Source organism: Schistocerca nitens, chromosome 7 (genome assembly GCF_023898315.1).
Source record: "Schistocerca nitens isolate TAMUIC-IGC-003100 chromosome 7, iqSchNite1.1, whole genome shotgun sequence".
In the NCBI taxonomy this organism is placed as follows: Eukaryota; Metazoa; Arthropoda; class Insecta; order Orthoptera; family Acrididae; genus Schistocerca; species Schistocerca nitens.
In genome coordinates, this window is record NC_064620.1 from 245,125,610 (window position 1) to 245,146,026 (window position 20,417).

The following is a 20,417-nucleotide window of genomic DNA, read 5'->3' on the forward strand; positions in this document are numbered from 1 at the left end:
ACACAATTACAAAATTATGATTATGTATCTACCTTAAAATAATTCTACAAATTCTTTCCTGTTTCTCACATGCAGTTTCTTTTCATGAATAGACACCTCAAATTCTTCCAGCAGGTCGAATTTCCTCCCCCTCTTTTCCATGTGTAATATTTCCCAGTATTTCTGAAGGAGGTGGCCTGTTTCATATACATGACTTGCAACGGCTGATTTGTCAGTTACTTAATCTGAATGCACCTTTGTTTCTTTTTAACCCACGAGTTAAGTTTCACAAGCTGCTGATGAGAGCCTCGTCTCTCTAAACATGTTAAGTTGTACTGAGGACAGAGAGATGGTTGGATGCTACCAATTACTGTGTGCCTTGACACGAATTGCTTCAAGCAGTTTCACAGATAGAGGTAACATGCTCTTAAGTCATGATTTTTCAATGATTGTTTTCCAATTACTTCAATTTATTTTTTAAACTTAAATATTCTAGTTTACACGTGAATTAATGAAAGTATTTTCTGCAGTTACACACAAACAAGTAATACCTAAGTGTGCTACATTTCACTAATGATTTTTCAACAATTGTTAACCTATGAATTACGTATTCACGTTTATATCCTAGGAGACACGTAAATAAAAAGTATGTAATTATAAATGGACAACATATAAATACACAGTTCTAATGTCAACCACAATCTTATGTACTCGAGAAGTGTACTGCATATAATTTAGAAATAAACCCTAATGTGCACCATCATGAATGTCTTTTTATGAAGGTACTGAAAAACAGTGTTTTTCTGACCTAACTGTAGACTATAACTAAAATGAATACTAGAAGTTAATAAAACTGAAACGGAAAAAAAATTAGGGCTGAAAGGGATATGCAATGACTGTCGGACTTGACACTAACTAGCTACATGCCCGAGAATAAAATTCAGCACAACTTCACTTAGTCACTAGCAACAATATTCATTTGCTCACTTTCTTCAGAGGGCATGGCATGGCATGCTCTCGTATCTTTGGTCTACATTAAAGCCACGCTTAATTTCAGACAGCTTGTGGGTGTACTGCATCTTATTTTTGTTTACAGGTGTCACCAGAGACGTTTCATATTGTCAACTTTTCATATGGACAGTGAGGAAGAGCTAATTAACATCTTCGTCTTTTTGACATATCAAAATTTTCTTCTAGTACTTACCGCTGACTATGTCACACTGACTGGTCATCATCTACCTAATGGCTCAATTTAAGGTAGTCTAACACTTTGAAATTGAAACAATTGAAACTTGTAAAAATACAGGTTTCCTTGTAACAAATCAAAAACCAAGACCTTTTCATCCCCTTATGACAAGGCCAATAAAGATTCCCTCAACAAGAGTCAAAGATACTTAATTGCTTGCATTAGTGTCTTCATTGGACGCACATAATTTTAAAAAATCGTATTTATGAGTGGATTCTAACAATCTGCAAATGATCAGGTGACAAATGCAAATGTTTAAGAATACTCTAGGTCAGAAGGAAAAAACTGATTTATTTTCTAACATATGAAAGCCAGAAACCATTTCTCTCTAAACCAATGGAAGTAATACTACTGAGTGAACACGAATACATGAAAAACTGTATCATATGTGCAATATATACCTGAAGGACAATTGCCAAAATAGGCATATCAATGTATGAATATGAATAACAATGAGTACAGATGAAAAGCACAGTGACATAATTAACAACAGGATCAAATAAGTCCAAATAAATCACGCAACAGCTACAAGATCGAAAAGTTTTATTTCGAACAGCAATGCTATACATTTTCAACAGCCAAAAATTCAATACATCAAAAGACCGCAAACATTATAAATAAATTCAGAACTCTCACTCCCCACAATCTTTGTGTATGACAAGCAGAACAGAAATGGTTAACATTTTCCCCCCACTGTGATCCTAACCCCAAGGAAAATGTAGCACTTTTATCTACGACACATTATAACTAAGAAGGTACCCCTTAGTTACAAATAAATACCAGAACTGTGGGATTATTTAAAAATATGACTTACGTGGTCACCGAAATGGTTGCTGATGAACATCTGATGGGTTGTGTCAGAAGAAACTGTTCATTTGGGTGCACAATGCTCCATTCAGTTCTTCATATTATGGAAAACCGATATTATTGGATACTGATAATGGTACTGTTCCTATCACATTCACTGAATTTCACACACTTTCACAAAACAATACTGAGTAACTGTAATTATTAAGTCCTGCCCATATGCAATTGATTATCTTGGCCAAGACACTGAAGTGCCCAACAGCCCATGTGTATTACTCCAATAAAACCCAGCCATGCACAGGCTTACAGGAACTGGTGGCAGCAAAAATTCCTCTGGAAACCTTTTACAATCAAAAATATAAAAGGATGTGAAAAAGCAATAACTCACCAACAGAAAATGAAAACAGTAAAATGACGACAACAATAGTCAATTACTAAAAACTGAAAACAATGTTTAACAGAAAGAGAACTGTCATAGTTGACCCTGCAACTGTCATTCACGGAACACTAAGATAAAAAATTTTAAATAAAAATTTTTAAAGCCCAACGAAACCATTGTTTTTCTACAGATAATTAACATTAGCAATGACAATTGCTTTCAGACTGAACAAAGAGCAATCTGTATCATATTACTGGTGCATCAAAAAGAATAATGTGACAATTACCCCCAAATCCTAAAAATGTTTGTGGGCAACAAAATTATGAACTATAAAGAATATTATACCAAGAAGTATAACACTTCACACTCCAGTGTCCCAAGCTCATTAATGACAACTACATGGAAGTTTCATGCAACATCTGTTAACTGTATCGAATAGCCTGCTTTACTGCTGCACTGTCAGCATTAGAGATTAATTCTGAGAGATCCAAGTATTTCTTTTTGGAGATTATCTGGTCACAAATATGTATATCACAGTCGTAATTTATGGTAACATTCACACATGGACCCTCCCCTCCGCGCACACGCACACACACACGAAAACTTTATGTACACAGAACTGCATTCTATTAGTACATTCACCTATTTCATACATTTACAACAAACTATGCTAGTTGCAACTACTTACTATTAACAGGCCATTTCAATCATTTATTTTCACTGACTTCCATCACTGAGTCTATCTTTTTTGTCCCCTGGAGATCCTAATGCAAACGTGACATCTTTTTCTGGCATTTAACTGTTACCTGTCATTTCTGGTTAAAAAACACAAGAATAAGAAAGGACATGACAGCATGTATGCAAACAGTCATTTGTTGATTAATACGACTGGTAGTAGATGCATAGTTTCTTTCATTTCCATTACTTAGTGACAGAGAAGGGAAAGTCTTATGCCTTAATAAGTGTGTCGTCATTGTAACCATACTTTATCAGTTCCTACAGCTCGAACATAATACATACACAAACATACAGCAAGAAAGTGAGAAGGCTGTCAGCATCAAGAGATGAAGAATTTGTTAGACATCAGTGAGCATAGACATAAATTGAAATTCATTAATAGACAAATGCTCTACAAATTCTGTTAGCTGTTCTCTATAACCATAATATTGGAAAGGAAGCTGGAAAGTAATAACTAAATGCCAAAACAACAGAAGCATTTGACACAAATACTGGAAACAAATTTGTGCACAAAGTTTCTACATCTTAACTGGATATCACAGATTAAAAAGATTTTTCAAAAAGTAGTCAAGAACAGCACTAATAAACAAAATTAAACCCATTAAAAAGCTGGTAACTAGTTAAAGATCACACAGAATCAAGTAACTATTAACTTATGTGTTTTCCAACCCAGCTAAGTAAAATGACTAAATTAGTAAGTCACAAATGTTGCAGAGATTTCTTAGTACCTAAACAATACAAGACATTGACATAACAAGAAAATTGACAATTGCTTATGCATGCACTTTACTTTCTTTAGAAACTGTTAAATAGAAGCATCAGAAAATCATAGCCTCCCAAAGACTATTTGAATTACCCCAATGTACAGAACGTCAACAATAGCAGATAGCAAGACAATTATTCTTCTGCAACAAAAAGCTATTTTACACAAGACATCTATGGTGTAGTGAATGTAACCTCCCTGACAAGGGTCAGTTATTTCTGGCAACTGATGGCAACCCTGGGAGTATCTGTTGCTCCAAAGTGTCTTTTTTTTACCTAGGGCCCACTTTTGTATCTCTGTTAGCAGTAAAATTATCCAACAGCCAATATGTTTAACAGCAATGGTGATTTATAAAATAAGGGAAGTAAATTTATTTTTAAAAAATTTATAAAGGAGGGTTACAACAAGTTAAACCATATAATAATTACTAACCAAATACTGGTCAAACTTTCATGAGGACCCAATGAAAATGTTTTTGAAACCCTACCGCCCAATATGAAAGCTAGAATGCCCACTAGTGGGCATTAGGGGTCAGACTGACCACCACTGACAGTATTTTCAGAAAGCAGTACTCACAATGACAGTGTAGTACTCAGACAGGATTAAACCAAGAAACTGTGTGCAGAAGGAGAAAAAAGGTGAGGGGTGGCAGCAGGATTATTTCCATGAGAATTTGACACACACACACACACACACACACACACACACACACACACACACACACACACACACACACACACACAGAGAGAGAGAGAGAGAGAGAGAGAGAGAGAGAGAGAGAGAGATACAACCAAAATCTTGTAGGGATTTAATATAGGATGTCTGATGTTTAAGCTTAAGTTTATCATAATAAAATAAAGTGAAACTGGTACACTCAAGTGAACTCAAACTTCACTAATGAAACACAAAACATTACTCCAAGAACAATCAGTTTTAGCTGCACGTACACTTTCACTTCGGGAGTTATGTACTCTTTTTCCCGGTTAAACAATTACTCCACCAAGACAAAAATGGTAAGCATTCCACAACAAAATTATAAAGCCTACCTTCTTCAAAGAAGTGAATATTTCTCCATACTGTGGAAAGATAAGACACCACTACACCTTGTGTGCATAATTAAATGACCAGCCCTCTTAAATGATGCAATTAAATTCCACATAGCTGGCAGCTCAAAGCAGTCAAAACTTAAGGAAACATTGCATCAGAAAACTTTTCTTGTCAGTACTGCAGGACTAATAACAATTTTGCAATGGATACAACCGCCCAGAAAAATACTTACGGACAGACTATGTTTTCTGGGATAACTGGACACTGAATGTAAACGAAATGTGTATAAAAAGTGTCAGAAGCTTTAGGAATTCATTCTCAATAACAATCACTATAAAACGTTAATACTAATTTGGATTAGAAAATAATTCAATATGGAGTTATGAAAGAATTCCCTGTAATGGCTCTTGGTTGTGTGATTTACTTTAGATGTGCATTTTCACTCTTTCTTCTTTATAGTTTACCATGCCACTTTTTATTCTGTCTGATTGTAGTTTGTTCTGTTTTAGAGTAACTTCCATCATAACACATTACAAAAATGTACTAAACATCTGGTATGACGGATATGCAGTACGTGTGGACTATCCAATGTGAAAACAGATGCATCACGTCAACTCTACACTCAAAGTTACCTTATGCAAGAATGTTGGTACAACTCCACCTACACTTGCAAGAGACAACCTCATTTGAGAAGAGAATTGTAGATGGTGGGAATCCATGTGATGTATGAACACCTGAGCTTGAGGAATGGGTTTTTCATACTTTGGATAATAGAGGGAGTATAGTGAAAAGGGAAGACATGAATCACTCGACGGTCTCTAACATTCTCCATGAAAATCTTCAGCATATTCATCACCTTCAATGTGTGAAAGGATTAAGTGAGTGAGACATTTGTCTACCCATGTTAGGGTAGAGTCATGCCAAGACTAACTATAGACAAGAAAGTGAGTAAAAAATGCACATTTGACATAGCTTATTCAACCAGGAGTCACTAAAGGTAAGTCTCTTTGTAACTCACTAGTGAAGGAGTTTTGTACCCACCCTCAAGTGAACTATTCGCAAGTTTTGGCGTCGAGAATAAATCCCTAAGGTTTCGTAAATGCTCTTACAAAGTGGTCAAAATTAAATTAAGGTCAGATTATCTACAATAAGCGTATGATAAAGCTCTACAGAGTAGGCAAGAAAGAATTAAAAACTCAATTTTGTTAATATTGATAACAAGACACCTCTTTCATGCAATGTCTATACCTACAGGGGCTTCACACTTGCCCTTCATAAGTCAAACACAAACAATATAGTATAGACTAGTGAATTTCATGTAGCGTAATATGGCCAATGTAGAAGCTAAATTAGGAGGTAGTATAACACTTAGGTCTTGTTAATGAAACACTGTACAACTGCAGAGCAATAAAGTAGTTAAAAAATCACTCATTTAACACACACAACCAATTACAAATACAAGCTATTTAGCACATTTATGGCCAGTGAATTTCAACTGTTTCATGCTGTACCTCCTTGCAGAGCAGGTAATGACATATGCACAGGCAAACTTTCTGTATATAGTTACTAGCAAACAGTGTCATGAAAGTAACAACACATGGAACCTAAAATACTATTACAAAATCCATAACCAAAGATGATAACTACTGATACTACAAAACTAAAACGACTTTGTGCACAAACAATTGCATTAGAGAAAGCAGGAATTTAGAAATGTCTTAAAGAGTTACACACTGGGCAAAACTGGGTTGGTGGAATAGTATTAGCAGGAGGACAATAAGTGGAGACTAGATCCAACTCGTACTGATTAAAAAAATCAACTATAACAGACTGCATGGGTAAGTATCATTGATTCACAAAAGCTCATACAAATGCACTGAAGTTAGTTTGCACACCAACCCATGTAGATATGGAATAGCAACTATCTACCTACCTTTGACATAGCTTCATTTAACATATGTGTAGTAATATGGGAAAGTCTTGAATATGCATCACAACACGTCCAAACAAACTAAATACATCAAAAGCAGAGCAACGCATTTAAAAATATCAGATTCTTATGAGGCAAGAATGTAACTCAGTTAAAACTTTCAGAACTAAAATGTAGTAATGTTCAGAATTACTAACAGAATTGCATGACAAGTACACACACAAGAAAGGGGGAGGGGGAAGAAGAAGATGAAGTAACACATGATATTACATATGTAATGTAAAAAACCTCAACTTAAGAGAAGTTCCTCTCTGCAAGTTTAGACTGGAGCACGAGTTTCTCGTATGTGAATAAATATATCTTTAAAAAAATCAACCAGAGTTCGTTATGCCATCAGAGTTAAATAGCAATGCACTGCTTACAAAGTGGAAGAAGATCACAAAGTTACAAACCACATCTCCACATCTAAGAATACATCAATGCATGCAGGGCAAAAAATATAAAAATAATGGAAGTATAACTTTTTGTGCTATCTACAAAGGCATCATTGATGAAGCTTGCTGTGTGGCTCATTTTTCCACTTCCAACTTAATTTATCAAACTTCAAGATTTATCTGCACTTTTATATTTTGTAATGAGAACACCACCAAATTAAATTATAAATTAAAACATTTACTACAACTCTGGTAATATTTTTAAACATTCTGAATTGCAAAACATCAAGGTGGATATTAATTTAAGAATCTGTACTTTCAAAATACAAATGGTTTATGCTGAAGGAGCAAACCATTTTTGGGGCAAAATATAAGAAAGTGGTGATTTATGTTGTTTCAGAAATATGCACAGTTATGAAACGAGTAACAGCAGTTTCAGTTTCAAAATAAAATATTCAAATTCAGACTGAAGAACATGATATACTATGAAACTTTACATGTAATAGGAAGAAATACTAACAATTTAAGGTTCCACTGAGATTACTAGAGTGCAAGGACACTGCTCTTACTGACATGCGTAACCCTTCACAACCACTAGGGTTATTTTGACACATTTTAACAATAGAATGATTTATCAAAATACGACTCAGAAATTTTTATCATTACAATGCTTGAAATAAAGCACTGTAACTATGCATTTGCACAAACTTAAGCACATATCCATTTTTATCTTAATTTTACTGAAGTTACAGTTCTGGAATGAAAAAGAGCTAATTTTGAAGCAAATAAACATATGTAACTACTTTTACAAGTCGAACAACGAATATAATGGCTTATGTACTGAATTATTTAAGTTAGTGATGATCTTCAGCCACAATATTTATCAGAAGTATCATTATTATGCTGCAATACAAAACGCACCAACGTAGAACCTTATTATCTGGTCATTAAAAACGTATGTGAGTGCCTATCAAATCAAACTCATTAAAACTATTGAAGTAAAGCATGCACTTGAAGCTCTACTGTCAGTATGAGAACACACACGCACACGCGACCACAAAGTGAAGCACCAGGAACGGAAGGAGGCTACGAAATTACTGTTCGAACTGGTCCTTGACACTCTGGATACTGACACTGGGATGTATTTGACATCTGAGCTGGTCCCACACGTTGTATACGGGATGGATCAGGGAACTTGCTGCTCATGGGAGTACCTCATATCACACGAGCTGTGTATGAAAGAACATTATGCTGTTGGAAAATGGTACCACATACTGCAGCAAGACAGGTAACACATGAAGATGCAAAATGCTTGAAGTACCTTTGTGTCATCGGTGTTGTCTCAATGACTACCAGCTGTAACCTTAAGACATGTCTGATGATTCCCAGACCATGAAGCTATGAGTAACACGACTGTGCCTCTCTGAAACATTGGAAGAATGGGATATCTCTCCCTATGCTGCCACCATACTCACCAATTATGGTCATCTGCGGCATTGAAGAACTGCCATTCTTCACTGAATGCAATTCGATCCACGCTTCCCATTCGCAGCATCACTCCAAACAGCCGTTTCTGTTGGTGTGTTATCAGAAGCCTACACATGGAAAGTTACTTTGCTAGTTCAGCTGTTGCTAGTCTCCAACAAATAGTGTGAGTTGAAACTGAATGTTGCATGAATCTAGTACTTGTTCTTAGGCTGCAGGTACCCATATGACAGGGTTACCGTCTACCTGGTGTACAGTATGGCAATCCTTCCTTGCAGTGGTCAGACTGGATCAATCGGAGCAACAAATATGCCTGCCCTAAAGTTACCATACTGTCGAACAACAGGCCCCTGTCATATCCGAATGCCCACAAACCTGGGTATATACAATTCAACTTGTCAGCTAAATGGCAACCCAGAATGAGGCCGCTTTCAAACTCTAAGGTGCTGATAATACTTTCTCATGTGAGTACACAGCACCTCCTGTGTCGTTCACAGTGACATCTGGTGCTGTTCACATCCCTGACAGGTCTGACAACACTAAACACGGACAACATTGGCGTACTCTGGTAGCTGTTCTACCAGTCGGAGAGCTGCAACTGTAATAATTTACATGCCTGTCGATGGCACACACGTTTATGAAGTTACATCGACATCCGACCGCATCTTCTGAGCACTTCAATTTTTTGTCAGACTGTGTGTGTGTGTGTGTGTGTGTGTGTGTGTGTGTGTGTGTGTGCGTGCGCGTGTGTTCTGCTGATATTCCAAACACAAGCAACCTAACGATTTAGCTGTAAAGTTTACTGAATAAATGCTTCTTCAGAATGCTACCTCACCATGTGAGTATTTTTTTATATTTTTCGGCACATACAATATTTCTCATTTTATTACAACCTTTTGTAAAATTATTATATTCTGGTATTCTTCATTCTATACTAGAGAGTTAAATCACTACACATATCACTAACAACATGTTTTATGAGTTCAGTTACTGTCACTGGCTGCAACGGGTAACACTTTCCACATACAATCTTCATGGGCTTTAAACATCAGATACACCGTGATTTAACTTTTAGCTTTAGTATCTGAAGTGAAGGTGCTATACTGTTGCCACCTGTTTTCCACCATTGTAGCATCTCTCTCTCTCTCTCTCTCTCTCTCTCTCTCTCTCTCTCTCTCTCTCCCCCCCCCCCCCCCCAACATGTTTAGGCAGGGTATGAGTGGCTGCTCTCTTGCGCACTACTGGGTTTACTAAAGTTTTTCCCATTTCACATAAAAACATTCTTTGGGAAATTCTCTCATTGTTATACTTGCATATATAATGAAGGTGTTAATGATGTCAATCATTTGGAGAAACAGGCAAGTGGTTAGCATCTGGTTTTCCTAGACGTTGAATACGTAGAGAACATTTCATCTGTTGTGTCTACTCATTTTCTGGTCTTATTGTGCCATGTTATAATTTCTGGTTTCTCCTCATCCATAGTATTAGTTTCAATGACAATATCACAATGAAAGGTGGATAATTTTCTTCCCGTTTCTTCAGCTACGAAACTATGGTACTATCCTTTCTGGACCAAAAAATTCTACCTCTCATGTGAAGAAACTCGAGAAGTAGCTCCCTCTTAATTCTTTCTAGGAGCTTCTGCACAAGTTTATTTACTGTCTCTCTAGACGAGTTTGACAATGTGAAGTGACCCTTTTTTTCCCTCCAGAATAAGATTTCCATGCCCTAAGTATATAATGTACTCTTCAATTCCTATTTTGCAGACTTGCTTAGTACATACTGATGGAAACGCATTTGCCTTTAAATGCAAGCAGTTATTCACCCACCATCGCATACTAAGAAACAGTATGAATTATGTCTGTCAAACTGTGTATAAGTATTAACACTTCTCTGAAAGCAATTAGGTGATCAAGTTCTGTAGGCTTTGGTCTGTATCTAATATTATCGAATCTCAAACAGCATAACAAGAAATGAAAGCACCACAAACATTTTCTTCTGTGAAATATTGCAATGCTAAAAACCATTTCCAGGTTTTCGTGTGCAGCTCAGGAATGCCCTACAAATATCAACAGATCCAGAAGAGATTCCATTGGCTGATTTGGAATCACAGTGTCTTGTGAAATTTGATGCAATGTTTGATCAGTTGAATGATTAAGTCATTTGTAAATAGCAGCAAGAAGCAGTACACATCAGTTGTTTTGCAGCTTTTGTGAAAGCTTTCGCACCAGGGAGATGCCTTACAAAATCTACACTTTGAATTCCAATGATGCGACTAGAACAGTTTTTCATCCATTTGCAAAACTTTATCCTTTCCAACAAAGAACCCGCGCATGTTAAATCAGCTGCTGTACTTACTTGTGATTCTAGGTTGTCTCTTGATGAGAGAGAATTTAACAACAGTCCATTTCCTCTCCATCAGAAAATTCATCAAATGCCTCTTGCGGAAGCTTCCACTTCCTTCTAGTTCTACTTCATATGGATCCATTGCTGAATTAACTACACAAAGTGACAACAGACAAGCAGCTGATATGGGATACAACTGTAAGGTTTCTTAGTGCAAAATGATGGGAAAGTGCCATACAGAGTGTTGGCACCACCCTAAAGAATACTGTTGCATGTTTTCTTAGAACTCTGGTTTCCATTATAGATTCTATTTCTGCACAAGGCTCACACATTACTTCCTAGAAACAGTATCGAAGATCATGAAGACAAATACCTATCCATTATGTAATACACACACCAACAAGAATGACTAGTTGTTCCGAACACTCCTTAAAGGTATAATCCACAACTTGTGTCCCTATATACAACGAAAGAGATCAGAAGTCCTGAAAATTACAGGCCAGTATCACCTATTCCCACGATATCAATGCTGTATGAAAGAGCAACTATGCAACTACTGTGAGGACAATAAGTTAACCACTTCTTCACTGTGTGGCTTTAAGGTTGGCCTACCCACAACCAAAGCTGTTAAACCTATCATTTCAGATGTTCTGCAATATTTTGAAAGTCATTCTTTTACCTGTGCTAGGCTCAATGATCTGAGAAAAGCATTTGACTCCCCATAATATGATATTCCAGTATCGAAATTTGTGAAGTGTGGTATCAAGGATAAATCTTAATCTGTTAGATAGGAGGCTAGTTGTCACCCTAAGAAGTGCAGATCAAACGCCCTACCTGTTACTACAGCAGTGCCACAAGGTTTCGTGCTGGATCCCTTCTCTTTTTCTAAAATAGATGGAAGAACAATCTAGTACTGCCCAAAAAGTCAATGATATATGCAGATGATGCAACCTTTGTAATGACCAATTCCAATATAGACGAAGTGAAAAGAAAAGCACTGACAATGACTGAAATTTCTGCACAGTGGCTACACAAAAATTAATAGGAAATAAAAGCTGCATTGAAACTTTTCTTCATAAACTAAATTACTGGTTAACACTGATCTGTCACATTACTGGATACTCATTGGAGCCAAAATGGGATACACATAGCAGCTATGCATTTAAGTATTACAAGTGATCTACTTACTACATAAATTAAAACCCTGTGTCACTAAGGAACAGCTTCGGTCTTCCTATTACACTTTCTTTAATTCTCACTTACACAAAAATTCTACGGGGCAACTATCTGCTGCAACAACTGTATTTATTTAGCAAGAAAGCAGTGAGAACGATTACAGGCATTTCAAGCGAAATGTCACACATGTTACATCTCAAAGAATGAAAATTATTAACTGCATCTTTCCTCTTACTAAAGCTTGTTTCTTCTCAATGAAAGATCAGTCTGTGACCAACTTGCGGAAGATTACTTCTCTTTCATTCCAAACTTTAAAGCAGTTTTTTTTTTACACCCTTGTTCAACTTTAATGCCTTTCAAGTTCGTTTCTGACAAAATGTAATTACCCGATTCCTTCCCACAAACAGCAATATATGCTCTGCATAGCATCAAAGATTAGGAAACTTGCATTTACATTAAACAATGAGCTAAAAACAATCTACACACTGTCAGTCTACCAATTGATGGATACCTTCCTCACCCATCTACCACTAAAAGCAAAATTACTATTTGATAACAAATTAGCCATCATATCAACTCTGCCACACATTAATAGTTACTTTGCAGAAAGAGCAACACACATTTACACAAAATGAACATTGTTTAAGGCTACAGTGTGATAATTTCAAGAGAGCACGAGACTAAACCAATCATGGCTCAAAGAAAAGTAAATTAGAAGAAAGTGCGTGCTGTAATGCGGACAGATAAGGGAGATTATATACTTTGGGGGAGGGGGGGGGTGTACGTGTGGATGCTATGCTCTCTTCCCCAATGTCACTCAGTCTTACATCCCCATAAGTCACTGGATTATCCATGTGCAAAAATAATATTCATTTAGAGAATTTAGATTTTGGGGAGAGGAGGGCGGCAAAGGTCAATAAATCTCAACACTGATGCTAATAACTTGTGATGGCCCATTTTTAAGACCTATAACATGACAGACACTGTGGGCATGGGATGCTGATGGTTATAAATTAAAATCAATGTCATTTATTTGATGCTTTCTGCCAGGAGTGGAGTAGCTCTGTGGCTCCCTCCACATATTTCTCACACATACATAGATAGCATGACAGGTACCAAGTTTCATGTTTTATTTGCACTCGTTTCCATTATTCATACTGCACAGGTACTCATGAAACCTAAACACCTGAACAAAAGAGGCTGTCTACATGAACACACTTCTCCTTACACGAATGAATGAAGCACATTACTCGTTAATTTATTAAGATCTATATGTGAAACTGTCACAATAAAAGCCCCCCCAGGACGTAATTCAAAATGAAAGAACTGCTGCCACATTATGTATTTGCAGGAAAATATGGTCATGGACTTCAAACTGGACACCCACACACTGCATCCTTCCCAGGAATTTTGTGCCCCCACTGTAACTTCTTACCATTTTAAAACATTACAAACCAACAAGAAATTGAAATTAAACATGCATTCGGAACATGTGAACAAAAGAAACTTCATTAAAAACACCATTTCTAATACACAAACTTCAATCTCTTTCAATAATGCGCTCTGTACAGATGAGAAGAACAATTTCTTTAATGTTAAAAGCATTATTTGCCACCCTTTTTGTTCATCCCACGTATCTAGTGTCAACCAACACAATTCTATCAGGTGACATCGAATTATCAACTAATTGCAGATGTAATAGAAATAAAATTTAAGTAATGCAAATATCAGTAATCACAATCTCCAACATACATTATTTCTTTCGAACTGGAAATTCATGTGTAAGTTTTGTGCCTACCTGCCATGTTAACTATTGCTGCCATACCTCCAGATCTACTAATCTTCTTTAGACACTTCAGTCTCTGAGCAGCTTCACTCAAAGTGAGTAATGTTGTGTTCAGTGCTGTTATCCAAACTGGAATTTAGTACAGACACTGCATTAAAACTGTATGCAAACAAAACCCTTTCTCTGCTTGATAAAAATCAATCTGCAGAATCACACAATGCACATGTTATTGGAAACTCATTTTTACAGAATGGACGCATAAATTCTCACAATAAGGTACACATTACCAACTGAAGTTAACACACAACCTCAGCAAAACATTGTGTTTTGTATCAACTGAGTCACAAACTATGTAATGAGAGCCAAAATGCAATAAATCTTTCAAACATCTACCTTACAACATATTCAAATTTTCACTCCCACACACTACCTACTTGCACAGTATTGCAAATAATGATTACAAATACAGACCAACACACACAGAACTGAATTGGCCAGTAGAAGTATTTCATTCTGTGTAAGCATTTTTTTTTTCTGATTACCTTACAGATGATGCATTTGTGTATCTCATCTTAACTGGGAGCAGTTGCCATCTGATGCAGTATGGGAATGTGTGATCTTTGATGAGAAATTTATCACATGTTGCTGAGGTGACTTCCGTAGAATTCTCAGGACTAACTGAAATTTACACATGAATGGAAAGCCACACACATCACTGTACTGATGACCAACCAATTATTCTAAATTGTCTCCAAGCTGCCTTAATTTTAAGTATTGGGCAACTTCATATATACTTAACATCATATTGCACTCTACTACTGTAACTCTCATACAGCAATAAACTTGTGAGCAATTTTTTGATGGTTTCCAACATTACTATATCCTAAATACTTTTCAATTAATGTTCAAAGTTTACCATGGGAAAAATAACTTCTTATATGCTCAATAAATACAGTGACTTAAGACAAAATGTCAAGCATAAAAAACATGTTTTCTCTGTTCATTGCTGCTAACAGCCACAAATTTTAAGAGCATTTAAATACCAAAGTTTACAGCCATCTTAACAGTTGCTCAGAATTTCCCATGTCATTGGAAAAATGGGCACAAAATCAGAGAATTCACCTCTTTAGTGTGTGTCACATTTAAAGAACACCAAACACAGTGAAAGAGTTCTTGGCAAGAAATAATGTCGCTAGGTACAACATTAGAACACTAGTGGACTCATCTCCAAATTTTTCACAACCCAAAATTACCTATCAACAATGTGCATCATAAAGGAAATATGTTTTACTGAAAGAGATTTTAGGGATACCTTCAAAGATTAAGAGTGGTAGTCTATACTCACCTTGAGGCATGAACTGCTGGTGTTGGCAGTTGTGTGCATGAGATGTGCTTGCTTGTGTGTATGAATGGTGTGTGTTTCTCTTTTGCTGATGAAGGCTGTGGCTGTAAGTTTTATGTTAATGTTTTAATTGTGGTTGTCTGCAACATAACACGTCTTCCTACAGTAAGTAAGGATCTATCTTTTCTTACATTGTAGAGTGTAGTGTAAGCATATACAGTTTCTGAACATAACAAATTCTTCCAAGTACAGCAAGTTATTGATTATCTGGATGTGGATTACGCAGTTTGTGGCTTTTCCATTTATAATTGTGTAAACTTTGAAAAATAAAAGCTAAGCCTTTGCATTTCGTTACACCTACAACGAATGTTTTGTTTAGAAAACCCTATTATTCAGATGACTCACATTTTATCCTGAGGATCCTGTAGGCAGGACAAAATTCATTTTGCTATGCCAAAGTTTTGATTCTCCAAAAAATGAGAACCGGACAAAAAAAGACAATGAGAAACAGAAAAAATTGCATAACCATTTCGCCAAAAATGAACTGAAAGCAAAGATACAGAAGAAAGGGGGGGAGGTGTGTGTGTTGGGGGGGGGGCAGTTGTCAGTACATCAATACAAGTAATGCAGTGATCTTTTAAATGTAACATGTAGCACCCAGAATGAGATTTTCTTTCTGCAGCGGAGTGTGCGCTGTCATGAAACTTCCTGGCAGATTAAAAACGTGTGCCAGACCAAGACTCAAACTCGGGACCTTTACCTTTCGCGGGAAAGTGCTCTACCATCTCAGCTACCCAAGCACGGATCATGACCCGTCCTCACAGCTTCAATTCTGCCAGTACCTCATCTCCTACCTCCCAAACTTCACAGAAGCTCTTCTTGGAAGGTAGGAGACAAGGTACTGGCAGAATTGAAGATGTGAGGACGGGTCATGAGTCATGCTTGGGTAGCTCAGATGGTAGAGCACTTGCCCGCAAAAGGCAAAGGTTCAGAGTTCGAGTCTCGGTCCGGTACACAGTTTTAATCTGCCAGGAAGTTTCTCAATATGTAGCATGTCTCGTAATTACAGTAACTGGCAATTTCCAGTAAAAATGTGTATTTAGGATTGCAGTTTCACATCCACATTGAAACAAAGAATCAGGATCCTGCTGTATAATGGTAGCCAATCAATACTGGAAATTAAATACACGTGAAACTAATCTATCTGAAAGGAACTAATCCAGCAAATCTTCCTTTGTTAAGGGAACTAAGGAGATCTTAGTTAACATTCACAACCTGTATAAGTAAGACTGAGAAAATTGCGCCATAACACACTATTTGATCATAAGTATCCAAACAACTACCGTATTTACTCGAATCTAAGCCGCACTCGAATCTAAGCTGCACCTGAAAAACGAGACTCGAAATCAAGGAAATCACACTAGTTTCGTAGTTTATTAGGCTAACAGGATTTAAATGAGATAGCAGCAAACACAAAAGAATACATGGCAAAATGTTTATATTCGTATTATTCTTATGGTGAAGAGAATACTGCATGTGATTCACAATTCATAAAAGTTCCTATTAGCAACCATCTCTTCTCAAAGGTAGGAAAAAATTCAGAACATTGAGTTTCCCATATTGACAAACATCCTTAACAGTCTTGCCAGTCGGATTTTCGTAGTACATTGGAATGCTGCTACATTCGAAGATGAACAATACGGAATTTGTATTTACTTCGTTGGATAATGTATGAAAATACAGTGGTCGAAACTCGGGGTGGAGAAAAAAGCTTGTCTTCCACCTTTCTTTAAATTTATTTATTGACGCAGAGGTTTTGGCGCCAGTATTTATCATTGTGGCTGCAAAGCATGCACGTGTAGCGCTACATATATTTGTCGGCTGAAGTTAGTTGTGGCGGCACCTACCAACATTTTTCAGAATTCCCACTTATTTTGCACTTGATTCTAAGCCGCAGGCGGTTTTTTGGATTACAAAAACCGGAAAAAAAGTGCGGCTTAGATTCGAGTAAATACGGTACTAGTGGACACCTTTATGACAGCTTCCAACTCTGCTGCAGACACTTTCAACCTTTCACATTTTGAGTTCTATTAAGGGGATCACACTGAAACCATGAGAAATACCTCCATGCCATAACACATCCTCCTTACTTCACAAATGGCACTATACACGATGGCAGGTAACTACCTCTACACATTCGCCAAATCCTTTCATCAGATTGTCTCAGTGCATAGTGTGATTCATCACTCAACATAACTTGTTTCCAGTGATGCACTGCCCAATGATTATAGTGGACTACCTCAAATGTTGCTTAGCACTTATAACAGAAACGTGTGGTTTATGAGGAACTGCTTGACCATTGTAGCCTATCTTTTAAATTCCTACTCACAATCTATGTGCTGGCTGTACTGATGACAGCACTTTACAGCTCAGGAGTAATTCTTTCCACTGATTTGCTTTTAATTTTTACACCCACCCTCCCCAATACTCTGTCACTCGTCAGTACAGATGTCTACCTGATCTTTGTTTAGCTGTGGTGGTTCCTTCGCATTTTCACTTCGCGATCACATCAGAAGTCAGCTTTTCAAGCATTGAAATGTACCTTATCACTGTTACACAGTTGACATCCAATGAGTCGTCCACATCTGAAGTTCCTGAGCTCTCCTCAACAACCCATCATGCTGTTACTGCTTTCTGCTGACATCGAAATACTCTTCACCTCCTTTTATACTGTCTAGTCTGCCTCTCAACAGGCAGTGGTCAATTCACCATTACATAGGATTGTCCAGATACTTTTTATCAGAATGTAGCCTGATAGTTCAAAATTTACACCAATCGCTACACTAAATGACAGCATTCTTTTTTTTTCCATTTAATATAATCTCGCCTTTTTAACATTTCAATGTGTGAAAAACCAACCTGAATAAATAGGACACATCACACATTATATTCCACAGTACATTAGAACTGGGAGTTATCGTATGCAAGTGCATACCACCACCAGTAGAATCTTATGTGATGAAGCCTGTAGCACTGAAAACCAATTAAATTAATGGCAATTTTGCAGAAAATTTCTGATAGCAAATTTATGAGGAATGGTTGAATGTTCATCTCAATGAGGGGAAAAAATGAAGCAGTATTATGGTTAACAGCATCCTGAAAGTTTACATGGGAACACATTTCTGACAACTTTTGCAGTGCAATTACATTAACAGGATTGCTGAGTCTTCTATAAATTAAGCCATTTTTCCCTTCTGACTTGCAATGTTTATACAGGTAATCTCAGAGTTTCAACATTGAAAGCCACTATCTAGCACTTACTAGAGGCAGGAGTTTTGGTCAGTAAGACAATTTCCATTAAACAATCACTCATGAGCTTATGACAGCCATAGGGAACACATGAGACAGGTGAAGCTGCTCCAATTTTTGCTGGATTGCAGAGGGTAGAAGAATTTGTCAATGTTTCTCAAATCGGTAGTGTTTTAAACTATCAGAAGTGTAGAAGTATTATGTAATGAAGCACAGTTTGCAAAGAAATAAAATTTCAGCTAATAAATAAAGTAATAAACTAGTTATTTAATAGAGCACGCACACACACACACACACACACACACACACACACACACACACACACACACACACACACACACACACACACAAACTTTGAAAATTATTGGAGAAACCTGTACATGGATAATAATATAACTCATGATTAGGTCATCAAATCCCACATCAAATATTGGCATTTGGAACAAACATTTACTGTAATGCAATGGCTACATATATAGAACCACCAAGTCTTAAACTAATGTAACTGTATTCCTGCCTCACATGTTTGCCTATGAAAAGCAAAATGAAGACTATTTTAACAGTTTATTACACACACACACAAAAAAAAAAAAAAAATATCTGCAGGACAACATACTGAATTGCAGTTGTTTGGGGCAAAAAGCAAGTACTACTTACAATTTGCAGGTAAATGCTCTCTCCAAGTCTCATCATTCTGCAGTAAAAACAACCCCAAAGGAGAGGTGGTACAGATTCATGATCACAAGCATTCATGCAAAATCAGACTGAAGGAAAATTTTACTAACATAATAACAAAGCACACAAAAACGATTTATTAAGTGATTAAATGAGAATCTGTACATGACCAAATCTGTCATTTGCAGATATATTTTGTTTCAGTTCAATTATGCCTGAACATAAACTACCAAATATTACAGGAACAATTGCAACAGAGAAATCAATGATGATTAAAATAGTAAGATAATGAAAAATTACTATAACAGGAAGAAAAATTAACAAAAGCATACAAATCTCGTACACCGAGTGCAAGTAACACTAAAATTACTTAATCTTGGATTAAGCTTTTCCTTAAAATGATAATACAATGGCATATAAGGAACGAACCAAGGTCAAAACTGAGGTTATACCCATATCATCTACGCTTGTTTCATGACATTAATTCAGTGTTTCTGAGTTATCCATTGTACTGCATTAATACTAACCAACAAGTGCAGTGATAAATCAGGCAATGCACTCAACACTTGGTAGCTGGCAGGCCTATGGATGAGCCCTACAAACTTAGCTCTGCCGTAGCTTTCCATTCTTGGAAAAAGATGCGTTTTCAAGGAAGCATGAAATATATAACAAAGTATGAGTATACATTTACAAGAATATTTATAAGCATCCCTAAACAGTGTTCCAAAGTAACAAAAATAACCTTAGCACTCTGCAATGTCTCCATACATTTGCACCATTTACATGCATGCTGCCATGTAGCTGCTCGCAGCCACAGCAAGCCTCTGGCTTCCTCATGGCTGTCAGCAACATTTTAAAATAAGACCTAATAGATGAGCAGCTCTTCAAGCACACATTATTCCCTCGCCCCAGGCATATGACATTTGCTTGAAAGAAACTGGCATTTATCTGTTAGTTTCTAACACAAAAGTACTG

General features: G+C 36.7%; 1 long non-coding RNA gene across 1 annotated transcript; it reads right to left on the reverse strand.

Annotated features, from left to right (window-relative positions):
- Positions 1–1,751: 1,751 nt before the first annotated feature.
- On the reverse strand, positions 1,752–14,853 carry LOC126195065 (uncharacterized). Its single transcript, XR_007538551.1, has 2 exons — positions 14,129–14,853; positions 1,752–2,373 (listed from the first exon to the last, which is right to left on the reverse strand). It is a non-coding gene; the product is annotated as an uncharacterized LOC126195065 (long non-coding RNA).
- Positions 14,854–20,417: the final 5,564 nt, after the last annotated feature.